Source organism: Lathyrus oleraceus, chromosome 7 (assembly GCF_024323335.1).
Source record: "Lathyrus oleraceus cultivar Zhongwan6 chromosome 7, CAAS_Psat_ZW6_1.0, whole genome shotgun sequence".
NCBI classification, from domain to species: Eukaryota; Viridiplantae; Streptophyta; class Magnoliopsida; order Fabales; family Fabaceae; genus Lathyrus; species Lathyrus oleraceus.
The window spans coordinates 257,357-284,009 of record NC_066585.1 but is presented as its reverse complement, the minus strand read 5'-3'; positions in this window follow the sequence as shown (position 1 = coordinate 284,009).

Here is a 26,653-nt window from a genome sequence, read left to right as displayed (position 1 = left end):
CACTGGCTGGCAGAAGAGATATGAACCATTTGAACAGAAGGGGTAGACAACACCTGATGGCTCCACCCTTACCATGCCTACTGTGGATGGCATAGTAAGTATCTGCTAAGAGAGTAGGGACTGGATTCCCTCTGATGAAGATGCTGATGGCAGCATGATCAATGATGTTTGGCATACTGGGAAATAGGATGATCCCATAGATCATGGCAGCTAGCTTTGCATGAAAAACTTCCCAATTCCCCTTATCTGCTTCATCTCTAGCAACTCTTAGCAGAAACTTCAAAGGCAGACCTGCAACCTCCCCACAGGGCTTCCAATTCTCACCAACCTCCTCAACACTCAAACGGAGAGCTCTGGCAATCAATCTGAAATCAACCTCCTTTGGGACGTCCAAGAAGGGAGTCTGATGCTGTACTGGGACACTCATCAGAATAGAATACTCTTCGAGAGTAGGTGCAAGCTGATAATCCTGAAAAGTGAAGCATCTGAGCTCTGGGTCATAAAACTGAAGTAGTGTCTGCAGAGGTACTGGATCCACTACCGTCTTCAACACTGTCAAAATGTCTCCATACCGCCCAACAAAACTCTTCAGTCGATCGTCTGTCACAAGGTTACCCAACTCAACTAGTGGAGTCAACGGCTCACGATGGAAACTGTAGGAACAGGTCTTCCGCTTCGGCTCGGGGACTGTTGCCATCTCTATCAGTAGACAGACTCTGGAATGTACCTGAGAAATGATATGCATGCAGAGATTAGTTTTTTTCTTTTTCCCTTTTTTTTTGATTTTTTTTCAATTTTTTCATTGCGTTTCTTTTGAAAAATAAATATGCAATGATGCACATGATGCAGACACGGCTGGCTGGTTGTGCAGATTCTGATCACTAGGTTGAAGCTTCAGTCAAAACTCGGAACTTAAATCCAACTTAAGGTCAACTGAACACTGTCTGAACAAAAAGTCACCATCGGAACCAAAAGTCACCAACGGTACCTGTAATGAATAACCCTTCCCCACTCACGGGTGTAGTCTAGGCCAGGGTAAAGCTGAGAGAAACGCAGCATAAATAACCTTTCGCAGAAGTACTATCATATACACACCGGAAGTATGTAACGACAGTACCCTACCAGGGTCTGAACTGCTCGTGATATCAATGTTCCGCTAAGTGGCGCAATACCACCCGCTTCCCATGAATCACTCTATTCCTAATCATCCTAGATTTTCACTCATGGTCTGGGTATTGGACCTTTTACCTCGACTGACTCTCCCCCCCACACAGAGAAAACAGACAACCAGCCAGTAATGAATAATGAATATGAATGCAAACATCAATGCACACAATTAATGCAATCAATAAATGTACATATATACAATGAATGCAATAAAATACAATAAGCAGAAAGCAACCAAAACCCTAATCCTAGAGAGCGCTAGGAGAGACTCGCTCAGGGAAGATGGACCAGCACAGGTCAACTTCTCTATGTCCCCAGCAGAGTCGCCAGCTGTCGCATCGCGCGAAAAACCGGCGGGAAAAAGAAAACAACAGAGCCGCCACCGTGCGTTATTTATCCCAAAAGAGGGAAAGGAAACGCTCGAAGTAAACCTAGGAAAAGAACATGGTCTCGCGACCAAAGAGGATGGGTTCGGGAGTCGGTTATGCGAAGGGAAGGTATTAGCACCCCTACGCATCCGTAGTACTCTACGGGATCCACGCACACTAGAAAGGAAAAAATGGTTGCTAAACACTGCTCAAATACTCACACACACTGGCTGAAAGGAAGGAAAGAGACTGACTGAAACTGAACTCGGCAGGATGTCGCATCCTGGGCCTACTTAGTCTATCAGGCATAGACATCAGAGTCCAAGTAGTTCGGACTGGGGAGACAACACATGCTCGCTAGGATGTCGCATCCTATGCATACGTATCTTCTCGGACGAGAGAAGAATCAGAGCATTCGTAGCTCGGCTGACACGCACACAAACAAGACAAAACAAACAGGCAAACGTGGAGCCCGAATGCCAATCACTGGACTTATGTCAGCATCCGAACCTAAAACACACCCACACTAGAACCCAAATGCCACTCGATGGACTTACATCGGCTTCCAAGCACACAACAACACAACAGATCGATAGGGAGTCGGGGACTCGTGCCTATAACTGTTAAGCACACTCACACAAACAGACAGACAACAAATTTCTAAGGAGTCACGAACTCGAGCCTAGCAAAGGTCAGACAACACACACAAAAAGAAAAAGGGCGCCCGGAGAGATCAGCTCAATCTCCTGCCTACATACTTCATCTGGTATGAAGATCAGGGCGATGTAGTTCCCCTACGCAGGGACAAGGATCTAGCCTAACCAGATAACAGAGGGAGACACAACTCTAGGGAGACTACGACTCGAGCCTAGATGTTGTCATGCAAAATCAACCCTAAGTTATGGTTTCTAGCTAAATGGCACAAGGGCCAACCTATCCTAAACAGACACAGGAAAAAGCAGGGTCTCGATTGCAACTAGGGCAAGAGAAAGGGGATATCTCAATCACAACAGGGGTGAGAGAAAAGAATTAGTGTTAGTGGTTAGTCAAACTCGACAAGACATCGCATCTCGCGCCTACGTATCTCATCTGAACATGAGAATCAGAGTTGCCGTAGTTCGGCTAAACTATTCTAAACATGGCTCACACAGGAAGCAAGCCACACAGACTTGACTTGCACAGGAAGCAAGTCAAGCGCAACCTACCTTGCACAAGGGCAAGTCTAAGCTAACCTAAAGAGGCAAAACAAAGCAATCACAATCACAAGAAGCACACACTATATACATACAAGTGGCTCAAGCAAAGGCTAGGTTTTAGTCGAGGGGTCATATCAACCTCAACAAACAAACCTCTGGAAGTGGGTGATGAGTGCTCTTAACCTTGACATTGAGAGCCAAGGTGAAGCAGATGAAAGGAGATGAGGGGTGTGCCTCATTGCTCTTATCCCTGGCCAGGGAGAGCATTTGAATATCAGAAGGTGTGGGAGTTCAGAATAGGGGAACTCAATCCACAAATGACTCTAAAGATCTTGGGCTTTTACCCATTATGCATCAACACAAGTAGTGTGAGCAATGTGAGTGACACACTGACTAGCAGGGGATAGGTTGCTTATCCCTTGGGTTCTGCCAATTGCCTCTTCACTTAGGAGGGCTTTCATATGTACAGGGACAAGATTTAAACATACACAAACATTGCCTCTTAAGGAGGACTTCAGACAGTTTGCCCGGCCAAGATAACAGGCCGGGTCTCCAGACTACATGAAGAAAAAGAGATTATACCTCAAGCAAGTTGCTAAAAAGCAAAGCAAATCAAGTTCAGAGAACTTAAGCAACTAAGGGTACCTGAAAGAGTCAAACTAATCAGTAAACATTTCAACAGTCAAATCAAAAGGAATGGAATCCACAGACAAAACAGATGATCAACTGTGCAAAGCACAAGACTCAAACACATGAGTCAAACCTACAAAACAAAAGTTAGCATATGATATGTAATCAAACTCAATCACATTTGTATGATCTTGGAAGCATTGATGCTTAACCTGAAACATAAACTCAATCATAAGCCCAAAAGACCACTAGGACAAGCCTAGGGTCAAAAACAAATGAGAAAGTCAAAACAGCAAATGAAAGTCAACCAAAGTCAAGTTCAAACATTTATGAAGCAAACATAATTGGATTCATATTCATATCATGCATCATCATCATTTCACAAACCAAAGAAGTCAAAGTAAGGCAAATGAAAGCTCAAAGAAGTCAACAGAATGACTTGCATCAAAAGTCAACCCAAACATTTTCAAAAATCATCAAATAAATCATACTCAATCCTAACATCTAGCATGGTAAGCATGTCAAATTTCATTGCATTTGGATGAGAGGAAGGTAGTCAATGAAAATCAAGAAGTCAACACAATTTCAAGTAAGCACAAAGAAGCCAAACAAACATGGGTCAACTTCAAAAAATCACAACTAAATGGAAACAGATGAGAAATGAATGGGATCAACACCAATGTAAAGCTCAAGATGTCTAGTTATCTCATGCAAAATTTCATGATCATACAATAAGGTATGAGAATTTCCCAAATGAAATGGCAAGAAGTGTCACACAAAGTCAACATTTGACTAGGCAGGGAAGAAAATTCACAAACAAATAGGAAATGGCATCATTAAATCCAAGAAAATTCACACACAAACTAGACATATGAGAGATGATTCATGCAAAATTTCACATTATTTGAAGGCCAGGAAGCATGTCATTAAAATTCATGAATATGCACATTCATGGTGTGACACCAAATGTAACACCTTACTTCAAAAATTTGTAACTCTCAATCCACATATGATAAAATCATGAAATTTATACCAAAATAAGCATGGATGAGTGTAGATTATGCACAAAAAATTTCAACTCAAATGGATGCAACATGAGTATTTCACAATGGTTTTGGCAACATGTACAAGATATAGTCACATAATACAAACCCTAAGGCCAATTAAAATTCCCTGATCAAAAAAGTCTGGAAAAATAATGATAAAAAAGTAGACATTCATGTGATCATTATGCAAAAATTGGCATGAAATTTGGAGTTAAAATGAGTGAGAAATGATTTATGGAAGATGATGAACAATTTGGAACAAACATGAATACATAACATGGAATGGAAAGTCAACCAAGGTTGACCAGTGGCATTTTTGCAAATACCACATCCACTTAACTAAACGCAGCGTACAGGCTTAAGGAAACAAATATTCTGATTGGTCAGCTTCAATACAACAGTAACACGGCATGCATGATACGTGAAAAACCCAGAAAATTGGAATGGCAATTAGGGTTTATGAACTACAGTGAACATTCATCACCTTCATGCAATCGAATTTTCCAAATGCCCAGAAATAAAAATTAAGCATATAGACATGATCAGCAAGGCAAGGTGAACAACAATCCAGCATTGATTTTCCATAAAATACAGTCATATGCATGAATCGAGCAGAAGAAATATGAACATCAAACTTTGTTCATGAATGAAACTTTCCAGAAATGGACAATGGGCATACCAATAGAAGCATTAGAGCATGTACATAGCAAATCCAAGCATGGTTTTCATGGAAACAAACTATGGTAAGAGATTCGAGCAAAAATGCAAATGATCACAAAACTTCATTCTCAGATTTCTCATGCATTTCTCAACCATTTTAAGTGATTCAAGTTGCTTTAGATTCAGCATAACAAGACCTATATTAAGCATGTTGTAGTTTGGCCAATGGAAGAGATCGAAACTTACTTGATTCTGAAGCAAAGTTAAGATGCAGTGGTTATTTGTATGTTCCAAACTCCAACAGACCCTCCTTATGCTTTGGTATGGTGGATACTTGAGGTAATCGAGCTCAGCAAGGCTTGGGGATGTCCAAATCAGATTTCACCATTGTTGTAGCTCCAAGTAGCAGCAGCACGAAATGATGTTACAGCAATGAAACAGGGTTCCAAACAAGCTCCAAATTGTTGGTAGATGATGGAAATACCAAGGGTTGCTCGTGTCTTTTGAAGATTTTGGCAGAATTTGCAAAGTGAGCAAAATGCAAAAGATGAGAGAATGAGAATTTCTGTTGTTTTTTAGGCTGTGGCTAGGGTTGAGAAACTCAGAAAATGTGATTATATATGACTGTTTATGGTTGCTTAATCATGAGTTAATCCAACTTTGCTTAAATGAACCAAAATGCATATTTGCTAATTTTGCACCAAAAGCAAATGGAGTGTGCAAGCTTGCCCGAGTTTGGGCCTTAGACAAGTCCCAAATAACAATTAAAACAATTTCCAAATGGCCAATTATGCTGAAAACCTTTAATATGAAAAGTCAACTTTTGGTCAAACTTGAATTTTAAATGAAACAAGTCAAAAAATGCCATTTTGATTGGCAAGGTTTTGGTGGATGATGAATGAATTTTTGGAAAGAGGAGGAAAAATGTGGTTTGTAGGAAAAAACCCCATCAATTTTGGCCAAAGGAATCATGAGATATGGCCTTTTGAAGTTCATGAAAATGTGAAAATGATTTGACCATATCTTGCAAACCATTCATGGGATTTGGGTGTTCTTGGACTTTTTGAAAATGGGAGAACAAGATCTTCAACTTTCATGTTGGGCAAAAATTCATGTGAAGCTTGTATCATGATGCAAGTTGAGGATCAAGAAGTTTCCATTTTTGGCAGTTAAAATTACAGGTCCACTTTCTATTTTTGGAAATTTTCTGATTGGCTTCAAATTCTTCAATGATGTTGATTGCCATGACATATGAGGCCTATTAGGACATGAATAAGCTCTCTCAAACCATATCCATCCATCAAAACCATAGAAACAACCACAGTTGACCAACTTTGACTTTCTAGGGTTTCTGACTGACTGTGCATGAATTGATGACTTCTGGACATCCAACCCTTGACTTAAACACTTCAAATGGACCCCCAAGTCATGTGAACTTTTTGGACAAACCCTAGGGCCTTTGCTCCTTGAGAAACACCTTTGCTTGATTGGTGGACTGATCTCCTGATCAGTTTGACCTAATTCTTGACTTGCTTGCTCTTGAGGCAACTGGGGACAATGCAAATGCTATGCAATGGACCATGATATGCTATGACCTAATATGAAATAATATGTACAATGATAGGTGCAAATTTGAGGTGCTACAATACCCTACCAGGAGCAACAAATCCAAACTGATGGATCTACCCAATACAGACATTCTCGAGCTGAAGGAGAAGATGAGTGAACTGATCAATGTTATGCAAGGGTTCGCCTTGGGGCAGAAAGCACTTGCTGATAAAGTGGAAAAGCTCGAGCGGGCTTTGGCTGCCAACAGTGGTAATAATTAGGAGGGTGTGTCCAACAACGGTCTCGGTGGTTCTAGGGATGGTGGAGATACCAGGAAAAAGGCAACTTCTGCTGGTGTAGTGATTAATAATGGTGGTGGTTTTGGTGTTGCCGTAGGCGGTGGACCAGGTCCGGTGGGTAACAATCTGAAGGATAGTCTGTTTCCTCCTTTATTTGGGCCGAGGAGGATAGAGAAGAAGACCAGTTCTCCGTGCTGAATGAGCAATTTGGCCAGTATGGTGTTCAACCACCAAACAAGGAAATTCAGGTGCTAGCCGAGAAGATCAGGGCTCTAGAAAGCTATGCTACTCCGGGGGTTGTTAACATGTCAAACATGGGGCTAGTTAAGGGGATTGTGATCCCACAAAAGTTTAAAGCGTCTGTGTTTGATAAGTATAATGGGAGTTCTTGCCCGGAAACTCATCTCCAGGCCTTCTTCCGAAAGATTTCTGCTTATACAATGGTCAGAAGCTTTGGATGTACTTCTTCCAGGATAGTCTGTCTGGTGGGTCTCTGGAATGGTATACCAAATTGAGGTCGTCGGATGTCAAGAGCTGGCAGGATATCGGGGATGCGTTCTTTAAACAATACCAATTCAATGCTGATATGGCTCCTAGCCGTACCCAGTTGCAGGGTATGTCTCAGAAGCCTAATGAGGGGTTTAAAGAATATGCACAGAGGTGGAGGGAGTTAGCTGCCAGAGTTCAACCCCCGTTGGTAGATCGGGAGATGTCTGATCTGTTTATGGGTACCCTTCAGGGGGCGTTTGCAGAAAGAATGGTGGGATTCCCGGTTACCAACTTTGCAGACATAGTAGTGGTCGGTGAAAGAATAGAAAGCTTGTTGAAGATGGGAAAGATACAGGGTAATGCTTCGTCATCTGGATCGAAGAAGCCCTTCAGTAACAGCCAGCGAAAGAAGGAGGGTGACACAAGTGTTGTGTATGCCCAAAGAGGACAAGGTAGGGATTGTTACTACTAGCACAGTGCTGCGGTAACCATTCCTACTGATAATTCACTTGCACAACAACATCAACAACAACAGCAACAACAACGACAACCATTTCAACAGAGATCGCAGAGGGCCGGGTATCAAGTGAGAGGACGAATGACTGATCGTCAATTTGATAGGCCGCCTGTGACATACTCATTCTTGCTGAAGAAGTTGAAAGATTTGGGGTTGGTTCAGTTGAGAACATTGGCTCCGGTGAGACCCGATCAGAGGCCTTCCAGTTATGATGAGAATGCCAAATGTGAATTCCACTCTGGTGCCCCTGGACACAATGTGGAGAATTGTAAAGCTTTTAAGCATGTTGTCCAGGACCTGGTGGATTCTAAGGCCATTAATTTTGCACCATCACCGAATGTGAATGCTAATCCCATGCTCGTGCATGGTCAGATGGGGGTGAATGCAAATTTCGAGGATAAGGGCCGAATCTGGGTGATGAACATAGATCAGTTGAGAACTCCTTTGGCTGAGGTCAAGAGGCAGTTGCTGAAGAATGGAGTCTTCCCGGGCTGTGATGATTGTTGTGCTGCTTGCATCGTTGCCACCAATGGGTGTGTATTATTGATGGAGGTTGTTCAAAGAATGATGGATGAGGGAAGCATCAGATTTGAAAAGGTTGATTTGGGGAAGGAGGATGTCTCCACCATAACCATCTACTTTGATCCGATTGACTTGTCAGCACCGGCAGATGCAGCTCCAGTTACCATCACGGTACCGGGGCCTATTCCTTATGAAAGTGATGATGTTGTGCCGTGGGATTATGGTGGAGAGGTATACTGTAATGGGGAGAAGCAGGAGGATCAGACTGCATGTGAAACCACCGTTTCAAAGGTGGATAATGCCGGACCCAGTTGTTTCACTCGCAGTGGAAGGTTGTTTGTACCCGACACATTGAGGAGTGGGGAAGGAGAAAAAGAAAAGAAAGATAAGGCTGAGGCTTTAGCCAGGGCAAGAGGGAAGCAGGTGGTGAGTGAGGGTACTTCTATGGCGACACCGGCGCCTAGCGGGTCGGAAAAAGAGCTTGATGATGAAGCTGAGGAATTTTTGAGGATCATCAAGAAGTCAGAGTATAAGCTTGTTGACCACTTGCAGCAGACCCCGTCTAAGATTTCAATACTGTCATTGTTGTTAAGCTCCGAAGGGCATAGAGAGGCTTTGTTGAAAATACTGAAGAGAGCCTATGTCCCGCAAGAGATTACGATTAATCAGCTAGAGACGGTGGTGTCTAACGTCAATGCCAGCCATGGGTTGGGTTTCACCGATCTTGATTTGACTATGGACGGGCATAATCATAATAAGGCATTACATATTTCCATGGAGTGTAAAGGAGCAGTGCTCTCACACGTATTGGTGGATACCGGCTCATCGCTCAATGTGTTGCCTAAGAAGGCCCTAGCAAAGTTGGACTGTGAAGAAGTGATGTTAAGGCCCACTGACCTAGTGGTGAGAGCCTTTGATGGTTCTAAGCGGGCTGTGTTTGGGGAAGTGGAGCTCCCTGTGAAGATCGGGCCCGAGGTGTTTAAGTCCGTATTTTATGTCATGGATATTCAGCCGGCATACAGTTTCCTGTTGGGTCGACCGTGGATACACGCTGCTGGGGCAGTGACTTCGACTTTGCACCAGAAATTGAAGTATATCTGGGACGGGCAGGTCGTCACCGTTTGTGGGGAAGAGGATATCTTCATCAGCCAGTTGTCATCGTTCAAGTACGTGGAAATGGACGGTGAAATATTTGAAACACCAAGTCAGGCGTTCGAAACCGTTAAGGTGGAGAATGCCATTTTTGCTAAAGAAGAGAAGAAACCGTCCATTTCTTCGTATAAGCAGGCTGCTGAGGTGGTAAAGAATGGAGAAGCCCCAGGTTGGGGAAAGATGATAGACATCGCCGCTAAGGAAGACCGGTTTGGGGTTGGTTATCAGCCGGGCCGAGGCTCGTCTGGACAGAATAGAGGCCATCGTCAGCCATTCACGTTCACCAGTAATGGAGTGTTGGATCCAGATCACATCTGTGCGGTGGGTGAAGAGGTCGACAGTGACTGCGAGCTCAACTCGTGGGTAAAACCGTGCGTACCATGGATGGAGATCCAGAACTGGAAGGCCGAAAAGATCATCACTGTCACTCTACGTGAAGAGTAATATTTCTTGTTTTTCAATACTGTTTGCATGAAAGCCATACGTTTTGCCCGAAACGTAATGGTCCATTGTAAGGGCCACCTCATGTGTTTCATTTTGCAACATTTGCATCATTAATAAATGGATGTTTTTTTCATTAAAAGCGGTGTTCCTTGTTTTTCATTTATTTTTGCAGTTTAACAAAAATAAAAATGGCAATGTTTGTTTTCATTTTCCTTTTAATTTGCTTCGCTCCGGTTCTAAAGCAATGCATGAATTAACATTCATGCAGATGCGATCATTCTCCGGATCTCATTGATAACAATCCTGTTACACCCTCATATGACTTCGACAATCTGATCTATCATGTCGAAGAAGAAGGCGAAGAAGATTGTGAACTGCCGGAGGAATTAGCCAGGTTGTTGAAACAAGAGGAGAAGGTGATTCAGCCGCACGAGGAACAAGTTGAGATTGTGAATCTGGGTACCGAGGAGGTCAGGAAAGAAGTGAAAGTTGGGGCCGCTTTGGAGGCAGATGTCAAGAGCAGAATGGTAGCCTTGTTGAAAGAGTATGTTGATATCTTCGCCTGGTCGTATCAGGATATGCCAGGGTTGGATACCGATATTGTTGTGCACAAGCTACCGTTGAGAGCAGATTGTCCTCCAGTGAAGCAGAAGTTGCGTAGAACTCGACCTGAGATGGCCATGAAGATTAAAGAAGAGGTGCAGAAACAGTTGGATGCTGGTTTCTTAGCTGTCACCAATTATCCGCCTTGGGTTGCAAATATTGTGCCGGTCCCGAAGAAGGATGGGAAGGTGAGAATGTGTGTGGACTACCAGGATTTGAACAGAGCTAGCCCGAAGGATGATTTCCCATTACCTCACATTGACGTGTTGGTAGATAATACAACTCAAATCTCGGTGTTTTCCTTCATGGATGGCTTCTCTGGCTATAATCAAATCAAAATATCGCCAGATGATATGGATAAAACAACGTTCATCACACCGTGAGGCACTTTTTGTTATAAGGTGATGCCATTCGGTCTCAAGAACGCCGGTGCCACGTATCAGAGAGCCATGATGACTTTGTTTCATGATATGATTCATCATGAAATCGAATGCTATGTTGATGACATGATAGCAAAGTCCCAGACAGAGGAGGGGCATTTGGTAGACCTGGCCAAGCTGTTTGACCGGTTGAGACAATTCAGACTGAGGTTGAATCCGAATAAGTGCACTTTCGGGGTGCGGTCCGGTAAGTTGCTGGGGTTTATTGTAAGCGAAAGAGGAATCGAGGTTGATCCTGCTAAAGTAAAAGCAATACGAGAAATGCCTGAACCGAGAACAGAAAAGGAGGTTCATGGTTTCTTAGGTAGATTGAACTACATTTCACGGTTCATATCTCATCTAACAACCACGTGTGAACCCATATTCAAGTTGTTAAGAAAAGATCAGACGGTCAGGTGGAATAATGATTGCCAAGCGGCATTTGAAAAGATAAAAGAGTATTTGCAGGAGCCTCCGATTCTGATGCCTCCTGTGGAGGGACGACCGTTAATTCTGTACTTGACGGTCCTCGAGGGGTCTATGGGGTGTGTACTGGGGCAGCATGACGAGTCTGGTCGAAAAGAGCATGCCATTTACTACCTTAGCAAAAAGTTTACCGACTGTGAAACAAGATATTCACTGCTCGAGAAAACTTGTTGTGCTTTGGTATGGGCTGCTCGCCGACTGAGACAATATATGCTGGTTCATACCACTTTATTGATTTCCAAGATGGATCCGATCAAGTATATTTTTGAGAAGCCAGCATTGACCGGACGGGTTGCGAGATGGCAAATGATTTTGACTGAATATGATATTCAGTACACCTCTCAAAAAGCAATCAAGGGGAGTGTATTGTCTGATTACCTCGCCCAACAACCCATTGAGGATTATCAACCAATGAAGTTTGAGTTCCCTGATGAGGACATCATGTTTCTCAAATCGAAAGATTGCGAGGAACCGATCCTGGAGGAGGGGCCTGACCTTGAATCCGAATGGATTCTGATGTTTGATGGGGCCGTTAACGTGAATGGTAGTGGAGTTGGTGCTGTTTTGGTTACGCCGAAGGGATCCCACATTCCTTTTGCTGCCCGACTAACATTTGAATGCACCAACAACGTGGTTGAATACGAAGCTTGTATCTTGGGGATTGAAGAGGCCATTGATTTGCGGATCAAAAACCTTATTATCTATGGAGATTCAGCTTTGGTTGTGAACCAGGTTAACGGGAAATGGTATACGCATCAATCTCACTTAATTCCATACCGGGATTATACGAGGAGGTTGTTGACGTTTTTCACCAAGGTGGAATTACACCATGTGCCGAGAGAGGAGAATCCTTTGGCAGATGCTTTGGCTACTCTGGCCGCCTTGATTAAGGTGCAGTGGTGGAATCAGTTCCCCAGTGTTGAGGTGGGACGTCTGGATAGACCGGCTTATGTGTTTGCTGTTGAAACAGCGCCTGATGATGAGAAGCCGTGGTATTATGATATCAAACGCTATCTGGAAACCCAAGAATATCCCGCGGGAGCATCTAAAAAGGACCGAAAGACTCTAAGGAGGTTGGCCATGGTGTTCTATCTGAATAAGGATGGGGTCTTGTACAAGCGGAATTTCGATTGGGTCTTGCTTAGATGTGTTGATGACAAAGAAGCAAGCCAATTAATGAAAGAGGTGCACGAGGGGTCGTTAGGTACCCATGCCAGTGGAAATGCGATGGTGAAAAAGCTGTTAAGGGCTGGGTATTATTGGATGACGATGGAGGCCCAGTGTTTCAATTTTGTGCGGAAGTGTCATAAATGCCAGATTTATGCTGATAAGGTGCACGTGCCTCCAAATCCTTTGAGTTTGATGTCGTCCCCGTGGCCGTTTGCTATGTGGGGCATTGATATGATCAGAAAGATCGAGCCTACGGCTTCGAATGGGCACCGATTCATATTAGTGGCTATTGATTACTTCACCAAGTGGGTGGAAGTGGCCTCTTATACAAACGTGACAAAACAAGTCGTAGCCAGGTTCCTGAAAAGAGACATCATTTGTAGATATGGGGTTCCCGAAAGAATCATTACTGATAATGGTTCTAATCTCAACAATAAGATAATGGTAGAACTGTGTCGGGAGTTCAAGATCGAGCATCACAATTCTTCTCCCTATCGTCCGAATATGAATGGGGCGGTCGAGGCAGCTAATAAGAATATTAAGAAGATTATGCAGAAGATGGTCGTGACCTATAAGGATTGGCACGAGATGTTGCCATTTGCATTGCATGGGTATCGAACCTCGGTGCATACATCTACTGGGGCAACACCTTTCTCGCTTGTGTATGGGATGGAAGCCGTGCTACCAGTTGAGGTTCAGATTCCTTCGTTGAGAGTCCTTATGGATGTAAAATTGAAAGAGGCTGAATGGGTAAGGACTCGGTACGAAGAATTAAGCCTGATTGAGGAAAAGAGGCTGGCGGCCATCTGTCATGGGCAGTTGTACCAGCAGCGGATGAAGCGTGCTTTTGACCGAAAGGTGCGACCTCGCGTGTATCACGTAGGAGATCTGGTGCTGAAAAGGATCCTTCCTCCTCAGAACGATCGTAGGGGCAAGTGGACACCCAATTATGAAGGTCCATTCGTGGTCAAGAAGGTTTTCTCTGGCGGAGCCTTGTTGTTGACGACCATGGATGGTGAGGATTTTCCATCCCCTGTGAATGCGGATGCAGTTAAAAAATACTTCGTATGAGAGACCCGCTGGACGAAAAGAATAAAATAGTCCAGGCAAAAATGGGCATCCCGGCGAACTGAAAAAAAACATGAAAAAGGTTCGGGCAAAAATTAGGGATAAAAAAGAAAAAATCTGTACACCCGGCAAGTCGAAAACCCCACAAGGGTGGCTTGGGCAAAAAAGGGTATCCCGATGGACTGAAAACCCGAAAGGGCGGTCAAGGCAAAAGAGGGATTGAAACGAACAACTGCGTCCAACATGATCATTTGTACTTTGGTTATGACACCATGGATAATCCCCGACAGAGATCGGTCGGAAGCGTCTTGTTCAGAAGGCAGAAAGCACGGAGACTCTTGAGGACATATGGGGTGTAACCGAGTTGGAACTCGATGAGATCACGGGTTCACATTGCCATTAGGATAGATTTTCCTTTTGTGCGCAATTACCTCTTTTCAGGGATTGCTTCCTGTGTATTGCTCAGCTAGGAGCCACTCTTTTTCAATCAATAAAATGCATATTCAGTCAAATAATTTTGTTTTTGTTTTCATTACCGCTTTGATTGCAAAAACATCCATTTATTTTGATAAAGAATCTTTGCATTTTGAGACACGGGGTCCCTTCCAATGCATGTTTATAAGATTGAAAGCCTGAAATCTTATTCGGAAGGTTGAGTGACCTAGGTGTTGAAATTTTGGCACGCCTGGAGCACGTTTTTATCTAACGATCTCTTTTGCAGGTGCTGTTAGATATTTTCACTCACTTGCAGGTTGTGATGTGAAGCGTTTTTACAAAAGGTCCCCGTAGAGTCCAATCAGGGACGAGGGATAGAAGAATGGTGAAAGACGACGAAAGACGTGCGGTGATCCTGGAGGATTAATCAAGAAGACTCTTCAAAGTCTGGAAAAGTGGAAAGTTGATGTTATGATCAGATGGTGAATACCAGTGTTCGGCGAGTCGATCGGTGTTTCATGTCAAAAACTCCATACCTCCCCAGCAGATTCAAGGTCTGTGTCTCCCCTAGCAGGGTCGGGATTGTTATCTCCCCGACAAGTTTGAGATTGATGTTTCCTCAGTAGCCGAGCCTGAAGGCTGCTATTTCCCCAACGGAGGTGTCCGTTGGTAGCTTTTTCCTCGGCAGCCAGGCCTGAAGGTTGTTGTTTCCCCTAGCGTGGTGGAGCTTGTTAGTTCCCCAGCAAGTGGGAAGATTGTTGTTTCCCCAGCGAAGTCCCCAAGCGGATCGGGTTCGGTGGAGGTCATCCCTGGTGAGGGTTGTCCTTTCCCCAGTAGCAGTGCTTTTCCTCAGTAGATTGGAGATTGGAGTGGTATCAAGCTCCTCAGCAGAGTGCCTCGAGCTCCCTAGTAGAGTCCCTTGAGGGGGATGCTTTTTATACATTCATCATTTAGATAAGCATAGCATATTACGTAGCATTTCCATAGTTATGGAGCATTACGCTGAAAAATCATCATGCATCAGCATTGCAAGCATAAGCTAGTCTCAAGCCGTGGTTACCGTTTGATATTTGGTTTCGCCGGATGGTGAAGATGTTACTCTGAGGAGTTCGGCATCGTAATTCTGAGTTAACAACATTCCCCAGTAGTGCGATATTGGAGGAAGGGTTTCCGTCGCGCGGAGATGGAAATGAAGATTAAAAGGTTTTTGGGGTTCAAGAAAAGCAAAAAAAAAGAGAGAGAAAAAATCCCCAGCTGAGCGCAAATTGTTCGTTCACAGTGGACCAAGTAGGGATGGTATGCTCGTGGCTTGTTATCCCCAGCATAGGTCGTTGGCCCGCGTGCCGCCTCATTTATCACGTTTCCTTATTTTTGCCGATGCTGACAGGCATGAAGTTGTCCGATATTCAGATCGAAGAAGTTTCCGACGTTCAGGTTGAAGTACTTATGGCACTCAGGCCAGTTGTCAGATATTCAGATCGAAGAAGTTTCCGACGTTCAGGTTGAAGTACTTATGGCACTCAGGCCAGTTTTCCGATGTTCAGGTCGAAGAAGTTTCCGACGTTCAGGTTGAAGTACTTATGGCACTCAGGCCAATTGTCTGATATTCAGATCGAAGAAGTTTCCGACGTTCAGGTTGAAGTACTTATGGAACTCAGGCCAGTTGTCCTATATTCAGATCGAAGAAGTTTCTGACGTTCAGGTTGAAGTACTTGTGGCATTCAGGTCAGCTTTCCAGTATTTAGACTGAAATGGCGTTCAGGCCAATCTCTCGGTGTTCAGACCAATATTGATAATTTCATATTGTTCGATAGTCAGATCGAAGTCATTTCCAGTGTTCAGACTGATGAGCGGCATTCCGGCCATGGTTGCTCCTGTGTTACCATTTATTTTGGTATTCAGGTCAACGTTCTTTTCGGTATTCATGCCGACTCTCTCCGTATCAGACGGGTTTTTCAAGATCACCTCGTTGCCGATTCTGATAGGCATTGTTAATTATTTCCCAGCGGAGCGCAAATTGTTCGTTTGTTCTTTGTATTCAATCACTCTTCACCCTGATCATCTGAAAGCCGAGGCTATTCATATTGACAGGTTCACAGTAGATTGAATAGGGGCAGCTGTAACACCTCAAAATTTGCTCTCCTCTTCTTGGGACTAGTTTAGCATATTGCATTTCACTTTGTAGGACATTAGGCATTTGCATATTGCATATCATGTGATAATAAGAAGGTCATCCTCCTAAGTCTTTCTCAGAAGATAGAGAGGTTAAGAGATTCAAGCCTGAGGGTCTCCATAAATTGATCACCAACCATCTGAGGGTTTGCACTTCAAATAGGGTTTCTTGGTCCTTCAAAAAGGTTGAGCATTATCTTGTTTGCAAGGATATGTCACCATCATCATGGTTATATCATTCTCAAGGGGTTCATTGTTAATGCTCAGGTTCCTCTGGATTAGGGTTTTGACCTCTGGTCAACCCTAATCACTGACTTTCTTTCAGCCGGGGTTTTCCAAAGAAATGAGGCATTCTATTGAGATGGAGATCATATGAGTATCATGTTGAGATTATTTGAGCTAGGGTTTCATTTTGGAGCCATTTCCTCAAGTGGTTGAGGCTCAAGCTGATCAGGGCATGGCTAGGTCATCTAAGGACCTATACAGTCAACTGTAAAGTCAAGTGAGGGTTATGAGGTGGAGAAATGGTTTGAGACATCTCATTCATGTTCAAAAGAGGTTCATTTGTCATTGTAAACATATACGTTGAAGATTTTGAAGTCAAATCACAAGTTTCCAAAGATGGAAAGTGACCTGTAATTTCAAGTTTCCAAAAATGGAAAGATTTTGATCCAAATTCAACTTAATTTTACATCATCAAAGAAGCTTCAAATGAAATTTTGTCGAACATGAAAGTTGAAGATATGTCTCTCCTATTTCCAAAAAGTCCAAAATCATGAGCATCTGATGAATGTTTGAGAAGTTATGGCCAAATGATCATGAAGTATGCATGGAACTTCAAAGTGGCATAACTTTTGATCCAAAGCTCCAAATTGAGTCCTTCTTTTTGCATTATGCTTGTCATGACCTATATTTTCCAAATCCATCATTGCATTGCATGAAATTAAATCACATGATCATTTGTTCATGCATGTTCATTTTGGAGGGAAAATGGAGAATTTGAATTCTATTGATCATACATGAAAAATACCATTACCATTGTGTTTATTGGATAATTTTGAGTCAGTTTTGGTCATGCATGTGCACTGTTCACGTGCAAATTCTCCACGCACCACACACTTACCAATTTTGGTCATGCACCTTATTTTCACTTAATCCCAATTAACACAAGCTTAATCAAATTAGCAAGGTGATTAGGAGATGGTATAAAGCCTTAATCATAACAGAATTTTCAGAACACACAAGTTCTAGATCTAGAATCACATTTCCCTCCAAATTTCTCTCTCATTGGAATTCAAATTTTCTCCACACAAACACATAATTTCTTCATAGATCCTTCATCATCATGGAGTTTTGAGCAAGATCCATACATTTTTTTTGGCAATTGAGCAAGGTTTGGAGCCGTACAAGTGCATGAACACATCAATGGAAAGTTGAAATTAAGCAAGATCCAAGTGCTTTCATCCATCAATTTTTGCACAAAGCTTGTTTAGAAGGATATTGGAGCCGATCTGGAGGCTTAGGAAGCTTGAATACACTGTTTTTCATCACTGCCATTCCAGGTACATTAGTCGCTTTAGCTCATTGCTTGAGCTTTGCTTTGCTTGTGGTTGGTATACCACCTAGGTAATCATTCTCTAACTCCATGTAGTCTGGAAGCCCTGTCGTTTCTTTTGGCATGCATTTGGCTAAGTCCTCCTTAAGAGGCAATGACTGTGATTGTTTATATTTGTGCCATGTACTTCAAGTCCTCCTAAGTGAAGAGGCAATTGGGAGATAGAAGGGATTAGCAATCAATCCCCTGCTAATCGTTTGAGTCGTTCATTATGCTTGCACTACGTGCTGATGCTCTTGAACCTAACCCAAGATCCTTGTATATAGAGTCAGTCAAGTGGAGTAGGGTCCCTCATTCTGGACCCCCACACCTTCATGATTTAAGCTCACCCAGTCCCGGGTTAAGAGCTATGAGGTCTTACCCTCATTACCTTTTCATATGCTCACCCTGACGGTCAATGTCAGTGGTTAAGAGCCCTCAGATACCCTTCCAGTGTTGGCTTGTTTGTCGAGGTTGATATGACCCCTTGACTAAAGCCCAGCCTTGTATGAGCCTCTTGTTTGCATATAGTGCGTGATACCTGTTCACCTCTGATTGTTTACTTCGCTGTTTAGGCTAGCTTGCTTCCTGTGCGAGTTAGGTTCTGATTAGATACCTCAACCTATGACTATTGTGGATTGCATGACAACTATTAGGCTCGAGTCAGTCTCCCTTTTAGTTTGTTATTCCCCAGTCTCTGGTTAGGAGAGTTTTTCCCTGTTAAGGGGAACTATGTCGCCCTGATCCTTATACCAGATGAGGTACGTAGGCAGGAGATTGAGCTGATCTCTCCGGGCACCATTTTTCTTTTTCAACCTTTCTTCTTCCTGTGTGAGTTTGGAGTTGGATGTAAGCCCAGCGATTGGCATTCCATTTCCTGTTTGTTTGTGTGTTGGAGTTGGATGTGAGACCATTGATTGGCTTTCCGTTTCCAGTTGTGTGTTTGCTTTGACGTCTCAGCGTCTCTTTTCGGTGTTTTGTTTCGGCGTGCGTTAGCCGATCTACGAGTGCTCTGATTCTTTCTCTAGATAGAGAAGATACGTAGGCATAGGATGCGATGTCCTAGCGAGCACGTTTCCCATTCCCCCGAACTACGTTGACTCTGATGTTTGTTTCTGACAAACTACGTAGGCCCAAGATGCGACATCCTGCCGAGTCCGTTTCCTCCATCTTCTTCCATCTGTGTTTGATTCCAGTGTGCGTGCATTCTTTTTGAGCAGTTATTTAGCAACCTTATTCTATTCTTTTGATCGTGGATCCCGTCGAGTACGACGGACGTGAGTGGTGCTAATACCTTCCCCTTGCGTAACCAACTCCCGTACCTTGTAATCTCCGGTCGTAAGACCATTTCCTTTCCAGGTTTACTTCGAGCGTTTCCTTTCCCTCCATTGGGATAAATAACGCACGGTGGCGACTCTATGTTTTTCGCGTATGCGACACATTGTGTGAATGATGAAAATGTTGTTGTTAATGCCATGAAATTTGATTGAATTGTGTGAATGATGAAAATGTTGATGTTAAACCCATGAAATTTGATTCAATTGTGTGAATGATGAAAATGTTGTTGTTAAAGCCATGAAATTTGATTGAATTGTGTGAATGATGAAAATGTTGATGTTAAACCCGTGAAATTTGATTGAATGGTGTGAATGATGAAAATGTCATTGTTAAACCCATGGAATTTGATTGAATTTTGTGAATGATGAAAATGTTGATGTTAAACCCATGAAATTTGATTGCATTGTGTGAATGATGAAAGTGTTGTTGTTAAAGCCATGAAATTTGATTGAATTGTATGAATGATGAAAATGTTGATGTTAAACCTATGAAATTTGATTGAATTGTGTGAATAATGAAATTGTTGTTGTTAAAGCCATGAAATTTGATTGAATTGTGTGAATGATGAAAATGTTGATGTTAAACCCGTGAAATTTGATTGAATGGAGTGAATGATGAAAATGTAGATATTAAACCCATGAAATTTTATTGAATTGTGTGAATGATGAAAATGCCGTTGTTAAACACATGAAATTTGATTGAATTATGTGAATGATGAAAGTGTTGTCGTTAAAGCCATGAAATTTGATTGAATTGTATGAATGATGAAAATGTTGATGTTAAACCCATGAAATTTGATTGAATTGTATGAATGATGAAATTGTTGTTGTTAAAGCCATGAAATTTGATTGAATTGTGCGAATGATGAAAATATTGATGTTAAACCCGTGAAATTTGATTGAATGGTGTGAATGATGAAAATGTAGATATTAAACCCATGAAATTTGATTGAATTGTGTGAATGATGAAAAGGTAGATGTTAAACCCATGAAATTTGATTGAATTGTATGAATGATGAAAATATTGTTGTTAAACCCATGAAATTTGATTGAATTGTGTAAATGATGAAAATGTTGTTGTTAAACCTATGAAATTTTATTGAATTGTGTGAATGATGAAAATGTTGTTGTTAATGCCATGAAATTTGATTGAATTGTGTGAATGATGAAAATGTCATTGTTAAACCCATGGAATTTGATTGAATTGTGTGAATGATGAAAATGTTGTTGTTAAACCCAAGAAATTTGATTGAATTATGTAAATGATAAAAATGTTGTTGTTAAACCTATGAAATTTGATTGAATTGTGTGAATGATGAAAATGTAGTTGTTAATGCCAAGAAATTTGATTGAATTGTGTGAATGAGGAAAATGTTGATGATAAACCCGTGAGATTTGATTGAATTGTGTGAATGATGAAAATGTTGTTGTTAAACCTATGAAATTTGATTGAATTGTGTGAATGATGAAAATGTAGTTGTTAATGCCAAGAAATTTGATTGAATTGTGTGAATGATGAAAATGTTGATGATAAACCCATGAGATTTGATTGAATGGTGTGAATGATGAAAAGGTAGATGTTTAAGCCATGAAATTTGATTGCATTGTGTGAATGATGAAAATGTTGTTGTTAAAGCCATGAAATTTGATTGAATGGTGTGAATGATGAAAAGGTAGATGTTAAACCTATGAAATTTGATTGCATTGTGTGAATGATGAAAATTTTGTTGTTAAAGCCATGAAATTTGATTGAATTGTGTGAATGATGAAAAGGTAGATGTTAAACCTATGAAATTTGATTGAATTGTGTGAATGATGAAAATGCTATTGTTAAACCCAGGAAGTTGGATTGAATTGTGTGAATGATGAAAATTTTGATGTTAAACCTATGAAATTTGATTGAATTGTGTGAATGATGAAAATTTTGATTTTAAACCCATGAAATTTGATTCAATTGTGTGAATGATGAAAATGTTGTTGTTAAAGCCATGAAATTTGATTGAATTGTGTGAATGATGAAAATGTTGATGTTAAACCCGTGAAATTTGATTGAATGGTGTGAATGATGAAAAGGTAGATGTTAAACCCATGAAATTTGATTGAACTGTGTGAATGATGAAAATGTTGTTGTTAAACCCATGAAATTTGATTGAATTATGTGAATGATGAAAATATTATTGTTAAACCCATGGAATTTGATTGAATTATGTGAATGATGTAAATGTCATTGTTAAACCCATGAAATTTGATTGCATTGTGTGAATGATGAAAAGGTAGATGTTAAACCCATGAAATTTGATTGAATTGTATGAATGATGAAAATATTGTTGTTAAACCCATGAAATTTGATTGAATTGTGTAAATGATGAAAATGTTGTTGTTAAACCTATGAAATTTTATTGAATTGTGTGAATGATGAAAATGTTGATGTTAAACCCATGAAATTTGATTGCATTGTGTGAATGATGAAAGTGTTGTTGTTAAAGCCATGAAATTTGATTGAATTGTATGAATGATGAAAATGTTGATGTTAAACCTATGAAATTTTATTGAATTGTGTGAATAATGAAATTGTTGTTGTTAAAGCCATGAAATTTGATTGAATTGTGTGAATGATGAAAATGTTGATGTTAAACCCGTGAAATTTGATTGAATGGTGTGAATGATGAAAATGTAGATATTAAACCCATGAAATTTGATTGAATTGTGTGAATGATGAAAATGTCGTTGTTAAACACATGAAATTTGATTGAATTATGTGAATGATGAAAGTGTTGTCGTTAAAGCCATGAAATTTGATTGAATTGTATGAATGATGAAAATGTTGATGTTAAACCCATGAAATTTGATTGAATTGTGTGAATGATGAAATTGTTGTTGTTAAAGCCATGAAATTTGATTGAATTGTGCGAATGATGAAAATATTGATGTTAAACCCGTGAAATTTGATTGAATGGTGTGAATGATGAAAATGTAGATATTAAACCCATGAAATTTGATTGAATTGTGTGAATGATGAAAAGGTAGATGTTAAACCCATGAAATTTGATTGAATTGTATGAATGATGAAAATATTGTTGTTAAACCCATGAAATTTGATTGAATTGTGTAAATGATGAAAATGTTGTTTTTAAACCTATGAAATTTTATTGAATTGTGTGAATGATGAAAATGTTGTTGTTAATGCCATGAAATTTGATTGAATTGTGTGAATGATGAAAATGTCATTGTTAAACCCATGGAATTTGATTGAATTGTGTGAATGATGAAAATGTTGTTGTTAAACCCATGAAATTTTATTGAATTATGTAAATGATAAAAATGTTGTTGTTAAACCTATGAGATTTGATTGAATTGTGTGAATGATGAAAATGCCGTTGTTAAACACATGAAATTTGATTGAATTATGTGAATGATGAAAGTGTTGTCGTTAAAGCCATGAAATTTGATTGAATTGTATGAATGATGAAAATGTTGATGTTAAACCCATGAAATTTGATTGAATTGTGTGAATGATGAAAATGTTGTTGTTAAAGCCATGAAATTTGATTGAATGGTGTGAATGATGAAAAGGTAGATGTTAAACCTATGAAATTTGATTGCATTGTGTGAATGATGAAAATTTTGTTGTTAAAGCCATGAAATTTGATTGAATTGTGTGAATGATGAAAAGGTAGATGTTAAACCTATGAAATTTGATTGAATTGTGTGAATGATGAAAATGCTATTGTTAAACCCAGGAAGTTGGATTGAATTGTGTGAATGATGAAAATTTTGATGTTAAACCTATGAAATTTGATTGAATTGTGTGAATGATGAAAATTTTGATTTTAAACCCATGAAATTTGATTCAATTGTGTGAATGATGAAAATGTTGTTGTTAAAGCCATGAAATTTGATTGAATTGTGTGAATGATGAAAATGTTGTTGTTAAACCCGTGAAATTTGATTGAATGGTGTGAATGATGAAAAGGTAGATGTTAAACCCATGAAATTTGATTGAACTGTGTGAATGATGAAAATGTTGTTGTTAAACCCATGAAATTTGATTGAATTATGTGAATGATGAAAATGTTATTGTTAAACCCATGGAATTTGATTGAATTATGTGAATGATGTAAATGTCATTGTTAAAACCATGGAATTTGATTGAATTGTGTGAATGATGAAAATGTCATTGTTAAACCCATGAAATTTGATTGAATTGTGTGAATGATGAAAATGTTGTTGTTAAACCCATGAAATTTGATTGAATTGTGTAAATGATGAAAATGTTGTTTTTAAACCTATGAAATTTGATTGAATTGTGTGAATGATGAAAATGTTGTTGTTAAACCCATGGAATTTGATTGAATTGTGTGAATGATGAAAATGTTGATGATAAACCCGTGAAATTTGATTGAATGGTGTGAATGATGAAAAGGTAGATGTTAAACCCATGAAATTTGATTGCATTGTGTGAATGATGAAAAGGTAGATGTTAAACCCATGAAATTTGATTGAATTGTATGAATGATGAAAATATTGTTGTTAAACCCATGAAATTTGATTGAATTGTGTAAATGATGAAAATGTTGTTGTTAAACCTATGAAATTTTATTGAATTGTGTGAATGATGAAAATGTTGATGTTAAACCCATGAAATTTGATTGCATTGTGTGAATGATGAAAGTGTTGTTGTTAAAGCCATGAAATTTGATTGAATTGTATGAATGATGAAAATGTTGATGTTAAACCTATGAAATTTGATTGAATTGTGTGAATAATGAAATTGTTGTTGTTAAAGCCATGAAATTTGATTGAATTGTGTGAATGATGAAAATGTTGATGTTAAACCCGTGAAATTTGATTGAATGGTGTGAATGATGAAAATGTAGATATTAAACCCATGAAATTTGATTGAATTGTGTGAATGATGAAATGCCGTTGTTAAACACATGAAATTTGATTGAATTATGTGAATGATGAAAGTGTTGTCGTTAAAGCCATGAAATTTGATTGAATTGTATGAATGATGAAAATGTGATGTTAACCCATGAAATTTGATTGAATTGTGTGAATGATGAAATTGTTGTTGTTAAAGCCATGAAATTTGATTGAATTGTGCGAATGATGAAAATATTGATGTTAAACCCGTGAAATTTGATTGAATGGTGTGAATGATGAAAATGTAGATATTAAACCCATGAAATTTGATTGAATTGTGTGAATGATGAAAAGGTAGATGTTAAACCCATGAAATTTGATTGAATTGTATGAATGATGAAAATATTGTTGTTAAACCCATGAAATTTGATTGAATTGTGTAAATGATGAAAATGTTGTTTTTAAACCTATGAAATTTTATTGAATTGTGTGAATGATGAAAATGTTGTTGTTAATGCCATGAAATTTGATTGAATTGTGTGAATGATGAAAATGTCATTGTTAAACCCATGGAATTTGATTGAATTGTGTGAATGATGAAAATGTTGTTGTTAAACCCAAGAAATTTGATTGAATTATGTAAATGATAAAAATGTTGTTAAACCTATGAAATTTGATTGAATTGTGTGAATGATGAAAATGTAGTTGTTAATGCCAAGAAATTTGATTGAATTGTGTGAATGAGGAAAATGTTTGATGATAAACCCGTGAGATTTGATTGAATTGTGTGAATGATGAAAATGTTGTTGTTTAACCTATGAAATTTGATTGAATTGTGTGAATGATGAAAATGTAGTTGTTAATGCCAAGAAATTTGATTGAATTGTGTGAACGATGAAAATGTTGATGATAAACCCATGAGATTTGATTGAATGGTGTGAATGATGAAAAGGTAGATGTTTAAGCCATGAAATTTGATTGCATTGTGTGAATGATGAAAATGTTGTTGTTAAAGCCATGAAATTTGATTGAATGGTGTGAATGATGAAAAGGTAGATGTTAAACCTATGAAATTTGATTGCATTGTGTGAATGATGAAAATTTTGTTGTTAAAGCCATGAAATTTGATTGAATTGTGTGAATGATGAAAAGGTAGATGTTAAACCTATGAAATTTGATTGAATTGTGTGAATGATGAAAATGCTATTGTTAAACCCAGAAGTTGGATTGAATTGTGTGAATGATGAAAATTTTGATGTTAAACCTATGAAATTTGATTGAATTGTGTGAATGATGAAATTTTGATTTTAAACCCCATGAAATTTGATTCAATTGTGTGAATGATGAAAATGTTGTTGTTAAAGCCATGAAATTTGATTGAATTGTGTGAATGATGAAAATGTTGATGTTAAACCCGTGAAATTTGATTGAATGGTGTGAATGATGAAAAGGTAGATGTTAAACCCATGAAATTTGATTGAACTGTGTGAATGATGAAAATGTTGTTGTTAAACCCATGAAATTTGATTGAATTATGTGAATGATGAAAATGTTATTGTTAAACCCATGGAATTTGATTGAATTATGTGAATGATGTAAATGTCATTGTTAAAACCATGGAATTTGATTGAATTGTGTGAATGATTAAAATGTCATTGTTAAACCCATGAAATTTGATTGAATTGTGTGAATGATGAAAATGTTGTTGTTAAACCCATGAAATTTGATTGAATTGTGTAAATGATGAAAATGTTGTTTTTAAACCTATGAAATTTGATTGAATTGTGTGAATGATGAAAATGTTGTTGTTAAACCCATGGATTTGGTTGAATTGTGTGAATGATGAAAATGTTGATGATAAACCGTGAAATTTGATTGAATGGTGTGAATGATGAAAAGGTAATGTTAAACCCATGAAATTTGATTGCATTGTGTGAATGATGAAAAGGTAGATGTTAAACCCATGAAATTTGATTGAATTGTATGAATGATGAAAATATTGTTAAACCCATGAAATTTGATTGAATTGTGTAAATGATGAAAATGTTGTTGTTAAACCTATGAAATTTTATTGAATTGTGTGAATGATGAAAATGTTGATGTTAAACCCATGAAATTTGATTGCATTGTGTGAATGATGAAAGTGTTGTTGTTAAAGCCATGATATTTGATTGAATTGTATGAATGATGAAAATGTTGATGTTAAACCTATGAAATTTGATTGAATTGTGTGAATAATGAAATTGTTGTTGTTAAAGGCATGAAATTTGATTGAATTGTGTGAATGATGAAAATGTTGATGTTAAACCCGTGAAATTTGATTGAATGGTGTTAATGATGAAAATGTAGATATTAAACCCATGAATTTGATTGAATTGTGTGAATGATGAAAAATGTCGTTGTTAAACCCATGAAATTTGATTGAATTATGTGAATGATGAAAGTGTTGTCGTTAAAGCCATGAA